This window comes from Calliopsis andreniformis, unplaced genomic scaffold, assembly GCF_051401765.1.
Source record: "Calliopsis andreniformis isolate RMS-2024a unplaced genomic scaffold, iyCalAndr_principal scaffold0004, whole genome shotgun sequence".
Taxonomy (NCBI): Eukaryota; Metazoa; Arthropoda; class Insecta; order Hymenoptera; family Andrenidae; genus Calliopsis; species Calliopsis andreniformis.
Window position 1 is genome coordinate 8,678,581 of NW_027480424.1, and position 7,019 is coordinate 8,685,599.

Consider the following 7,019-nt stretch of genomic DNA (forward strand, 5'->3'; position numbering starts at 1 on the left):
GGCTTCACTGTATGGCGTTCTTCCACCACATCGAATAGCTACGGCCTCAGAAGTCAACGCCTGAAGTATAAAATACAATAAAAATACAACAGTATTTCCATTCTATAACAGGAATAATTGCAACCCGTGTGAAAGTGATGGTAATTTCTACGTTCCGGGCAACCTAGGCATCACCCTAGGCCGTTTTTCCACCAGATCGAATAGTTAGGGCCTAAGAAGTGAACGCCAGAAGCATAAAATGCAATAAAAATACAACAGTTTTTCCATCGTATAGCAGGAATAATTTGCAACCAGTGTGATAGTAGTGGTCATTTCTACGTTCCGGGCAACCTAGGTTTCACTCCAGGGCGTTGCTCCACCAGATCGAATAGTTACGGCCTAAGAAGTCAACGCCAGAAGCATAAGGTACAATATAAATGTAACAGTTTTTCCATCGTATAGAACGAATAATAGCAACCACTGTGAATGTTATGGTCATTTCTACGTTCCGGGCAACCTAGGCTTCACTCTAGGGCGTTGCTCCACCAGATCAAACAGTTAGGGCCTTAGAAGTCAACGCCCGAAGCATAAAATACAAAATAAACAGAACAGTTTTTCCATTGTGTAAAACGAATAATTGCTACCAGTGTGAAAGTTATGGTCATTTCTACGTTCCGGGCAACCTAGGCCACACTCTAGGGTGTTATTCCGCCAGATTGAATAGTTAGGGCCTAAGAAATCAACGCCAGAAGCATAAAATACAATATAAATATAACAGTTTTCCCATCGTATAAAACGAATAATTACAACCAGTGTGAATGTTATGGTCATTTTTACATTCCGAGCAACCTAGGCTTCACTCTAGGGCGTTGATCCACCAGATAGAATAGTTAGGGCCTTAGACGTCAACGACAGAAGCATAAAATTCAATGAAGATGCAACAGTTTTTCCATCGTATAACAGGAGTGACTGCAAATAGTGTGAAAATACTGGTCATTTCTACGTTCCGTGTAACCTAGGCATCACTCTAGGGCGTTGTTCCACCAGATCGAACAGTTTGGGCCTAAGAAGGCAACGCCAGAAGCATAAAATACCATATAAATATAACAGTTTTTCAATCGTATAAAGCGAATAATAGCAACCAGTGTGAAAGTGATGGTTATTTCTACGTTCCGGGAAACCTAGTCTTCACCACAGGGCGTTGCTCGACCAGATTGAATAGTTAGGGCCTAAGAAATCAACGCCAGAAGCATAAAATACAATATAAATAGAACAGTTTTCCCATCGTATAAAACGAATAATAGCAACCAGTGTGAAAGTTATGGTCATTTCTACGTTCCGGCAACCTAGGCTTCACCCCAGGTCGTTGTTCCACCAGATCGAATAGTTTGGGCCTAAGAAGTGAACGCCAGCAGCATAAAATATAATATAAATACAACAGGTCTTCCGTCATATAAAACGAATAATTGCAACCAGTATGAAAGTTATGGTCATTTCTACGTTCCGGACAACCTAGGCTTCACTCTATGGCGTTCTTCCACCACATCGAATAGCTGCGGCCTCAGAAGTCAACGCCTGAAGCATAAAATACAATAAAAGTACAACAGTCTGTCCATCCTATAACAGGAATAATTGCAACCCTTGTGAATGTGATGGTCATTTGTACGTTTCAGGCAACCTAGGCTTCACTCTAGGGCGTTGCTACACCAGATCAAACAGTTAGGGCCTTAGAAGTCAACGCCCGAAGCATAAAATACAAAATAAATAGAACAGTTTTTCCATCGTATAAAACGAATAATAGCAACCAGTGTGAAAGTTATGGTCATTTCCATATTCCGAGCAACCTAGGCTTCACTCTAGGGCGTTGCTCCACCAGATCGAATAGTTAGGTCCTTAGAAGTAAACGCCAGAAGCATAAAATACGATATAAATACAACAGCTTTTCCATGGTATAAAAGGATTAATTGCAACCAGTTTGAACGTGATGGTCATTTCTCCTTTCCGGGCAACCTAGGCTTCGCTCTAGGGCGTTGCTCCACTAGATCGAACAGCTAGGGCCTTAGAAGTCAACGCCAGAAGCATAAAATGCAATAAAAATACAACAGTTCTTCCATCGTATAGCAGGAATAATTTGCAACCAGTGTGATTGTAGTGGTCATTTCAACGTTCCGGGCAACCTAGGTTTCACTCCAGGGCGTTGCTCCACCAGATCGAATAGTTACGGCCTAAGAAGTCAACGCCAGAAGCATAAAACGCGATATAAATACAACAGCTTTTCCATCGTATAAAACGTATAGTTGCAACCAGTGTGAAAGTAATCATCATTTCTACGTTCCGAGCACCCTAGGCGTCACTCTAGGGCGTTGCTCCACCACATCTAATAGCTACGGCCTTAGAAGTCAACGCCAGAGGCGTAAAATACAATATAAATACAACAGCGTTTCCATCGTATAAAACGAATAATTGCAACCAGTGTGAAAATTATGGTCATTTCCATATTCCGAGCAACCTAGGCTTCACTCTAGGGCGTTGCTCCACCAGATCGAATAGTTAGGTCCTTATAAGTAAACGCCAGAAGCATAAAATACGATATAAATACAACAGCTTTTCCATGGTATAAAAGGATTAATTGCTACCAGTTTGAACGAGATGGTCATTTCTCCTTTCCGGGCAACCTAGGCTTCGCTCTAGGGCGTTGCTCCACTAGATCGAACAGCTAGGGCCTTAGAAGTCAACGCCAGAAGCATAAAATACAATATAAATACAACAGTTTTTCCATCGTATAAAACGAATAATTGCAACCAGTATGAAACATATGGTCATTTGTACCTTTCGAGCAACCTAGGCGTCACCCTAGGGCGTTGCTCCAACAGATTGAATAGTTAGGGCCTTAGAAGTCAACGCCCGAAGCATAAAATGCAATAAAAATACAACAGTGTTTCCATAATATAACAGGAATAATTGCAACCAGTTTGAAAGTGATGGCCAATTCTACGTTCCGGGCAACCTAGGCTTCACTCCAGGGCGTTGCCCCACCAGATCGAATAGTTAGTGCCTTAGAAGTCAACGCCAGAAGCATAAAACACAATATAAATACAACAGCTTTTCCATCGTATAAAACGAATAATTGCAACCAGTATGAAACTTATGGTCATTTCAACTTTCCGAGCAACCTAGGCTTCACCCTAGGGCGTTGGTCCAACAGATTGAATAGTTAGGGCCTTAGAAGTCTACGCCCGAACCATAAAATGCAAAAAAAATACGACAGTGTTTCCATCATATAACAGGAATAATTGCGACCAGTTTGAAAGTGATGGCCAATTCTACGTTCCGGGCAACCTAGGCTTCACTCTAGGGCGTAGCTCCACCACATCGAATAGTTAGTGCCTTAGAAGTCAACGCCAGAAGCATAAAATACAATATAAATACAACAGTTTTCCATCGCATAAAACGAATAATTGCAACCAGTATGAAACTTATGGTCATTTCTACTTTCCGAGCAACCTAGACTTGGCCATAGGGCGTTGCGCCAACAGATTGAATAGTTAGGGCCTTAGAAGTCAACGCCCGAACCATAAAATGCAAAAAAAATACAACAGTGTTTCCATCATATAACAGGAATAATTGCAACCAGTATGAAAGTGATGGCCAATTCTACGTTCAGCGCAATCTGGGCTTTACCCTAGGGCGTTGTTCCACCAGACGGAATAGTTACGGCCTAAGAAGTCAACGCCAGAAGCATAAAATACGATATAAATACAACAGCTTTTCCATCGTATAAAACGTATAATTGCAACCAGTGTGAAAGTAATCATCATTTCTACGTTCCGAGCTCCCTAGGCGTCACTCTAGGGCGTTGCTCCACCACATCTAATAGCTACGGCCTTAGGAGTCAACGCCAGAGGCATAAAATACAATATAAATACAACAGTGTTTCCATCGTATAAAACGAATAATTGCAAACAGTGTGAAAGTTATGGTCATTTCCATATTCCGAGCAACCTAGGCTTCACTCTAGGGCGTTGCTCCACCAGATCGAATAGTTAGGTCCTTAGAAGTAAACGCCAGAAGCATAAAATACGATATAAATACAACAGCTTCTCCATGCTATAAAAGGATTAATTGCAACCAGTTTGAACGTGATGGTCATTTCTCCTTTCCTGGCAACCTAGGCTTCACCCTAGGGCGTTGCTCCACTAGATCGAACAGCTAGGGCCTTAGAAGTCAACGCCCGAGCCATAAAATGCAAAAAAAATACGACAGTGTTTCCATCTCATAACAGAAATAATTGCAACCAGTTTGAAAGTGATGGTCATTTCTACGTTCCGGGAAACCTCGGCTTCACTCTAGGGCGTTGCTCCGCAAGATCGAATAGTTAGTGCATTAAACGTCAACGCCAGAAGCATAAAATACAATATAAATAGAACAGATTTTTCAATCGTATAAAACGAATAATAGCAACCAGTGTGAAAGTTATGGTCATTTCTACCTTCTGGCAACCTACGCTTCACCCCAGGGCGTTGTTCCACCGGATCGAATAGTTAGGGCCTAAGAAGTGAACGCCAACAGCATAAAATACAATATAAATACAACAGTTCTTCCAACATATAAAACAAATAATTGCAACCAGTATGAAAGTTATGGTCATTTCTACGTTCCGGGCAACCTAGGCTACACCCTAGGGCGTTGCTCCAACAGATTGAATAGTTTGGGCCCTAGAAGTGAATGCCCGAAGCATAAAATGCAATAAATATACAACAGTTTTTCCATCATATAACCGGAATAATTGCAACCAGTTTGAACGTGATGGTCATTTGTACGTTCCAGGCAACCTAGGCTTCACTCTAGGGCGTTGCTCCGCAAGATCGAATAGTTAGTGCATTAAAAGTCAACGCCAGAAGCATAAAATACAATATAAATAGAACAGTTTTCCCATCGTATAAAACGAATAATAGCAACCAGTGTGAAAGTTATGGTCATTTCTACGTTCCGGCAACCTAGGCTTCACCCCAGGTCGTTGTTCCACCAAATCGAATAGTTAGGGCCTAAGAAGTGAACGCCAGCAGCATAAAATACAATATAAATACAACAGTTCTTGCATCATATAAAACGAATAATTGCAACCAGTATGAAAGTTATGGTCATTTCTACGTTCCGGGCAACCTAGGCTTCACTCTATGGCGTTCTTCCACCACATCGAATAGCTGCGGCCTCAGAAGTCAACGCTTGAAGCATAAAATACAATAAAAGTACAACAGTCTGTCCATCCTATAACAGGAATAATTGCAACCCTTGTGAATGTGATGGTCATTTGTACGTTCCAGGCAACCTAGGCTTCACTCTAGGGCGTTGTTCCACCAGATCGAATTGTTAGGGCCTAAGAAGTCAACGCCAGAAGCATAAGATACAATATAAATACAACAGTTTTTCCATCGTATAGAACGAATAATAGCAACCAGTGTGAAAGCTATGGTCATTTCTACGTTCCGGGCTACCTATGCTTAACTCTAGGGCGTTGCTCCACCAGATCAAACAGTTAGGGCCTTAGAAGTCAACGCCCGAAGCATAAAATACAAAATAAATAGAACAGTTTTTCCATCGTATAAAACGAATAATAGCAACCAGTGTGAAAGTTATGGTCATTTCTACTTTCCGGGTAACCTAGGCTACACCCTAGGGCGTTGCTCCAACAGATTGAATAGTTAGGGCCTTAGAAGTCATTGCCCGAAGCATAAAATGCATTAAAATTAGAACAGTTTTTCCATCACATAACAGGAATAATTGCAACCAGTGTGAAAGTCATGGTCATTTCTACGTTCTGGCAACCTAGGCTTCACCCCAGGGCGTTGTTCCACCGGATCGAATAGTTAGGGCCTAAGAAGTGAACGCCAGCAGCATAAAATACAATATAAATACAACAGTTCTTTCAACATATAAAACGAATAATTGCAACCAGTATGAAAGTTATGGTCATTTCTACGTTCCGGGCAACCTAGGCTACACCCTAGGACGTTGCTCCAACAGATTGAATAGTTTGGGCCTTAGAAGTGAATGCCCGAAGCATAAAATGCAATAAAAATACAACAGTTTTTCCATCATATAACCGGAATAATTGCAACCAGTTCGAACGTGATGGTCATTTGTACGTTCCAGGCAACCTAGGCCTCACTCTAGGGTGTTGTTCCACCAGATTGAATAGTTAGGGCCTAAGAAATCAACGCCAGAAGCATACTATACAATATAAATATAACAGCTTTCCCTTCGTATAAAACGAATAATTACAACCAGTGTTAATGTTATGGTCATTTTTACATTCCGAGCAACCTAGGCTTCACTCTAGGGCGTTGCTCCACCAGATCGAATAGTTAGTGCCTTAGAAGTCGACGCCAGAAGCTTAAAATACAATATAAATACAACAGTTTTTCCATCGTATAGAACGAATAATAGCAACCAGTGTGAATGTTATGGTCATTTCTACGTTCCGTGTAACCTAGGCATCGCTCTAGGGCGTTGTTCCACCAGATCGAACAGTTTGGGCCTAAGAAGGCAACGCCAGAAGCATAAAATACAATATAAATATAACATTTTTTCCATCGTATAGAACGAATAACAGCAACCAGTGTGAATGTTATGGTCATTTCTACGTTCCGGGCAACCTAGGCTTCACTCTAGGGCGTTGCTCCACCAGATCAAACAGTTAGGGCCTTAGAAGTCAACGCCCGAAGCATAAAACACAAAATAAACAGAACAGTTTTTCCATTGTGTAAAACGAATAATTGCTACCAGTGTGAAAGTTATGGTCATTTCTACGTTCCGGGCAACCTAGGCCACACTCTAGGGTGTTGTTCCACCAGATTGAATAGATAGGGCCTAAGAAATCAACGCCAGAAGCATAAAATACAATATAAATATAACAGTTTTCCCATCGTATAAAACGAGTAATTACAACCAGTGTGAATGTTATGGTCATTTTTACATTCCGAGCAACCTAGGCTTCACTCTTGGGCGTTGATCCACCAGATAGAATAGTTAGGGCCTTA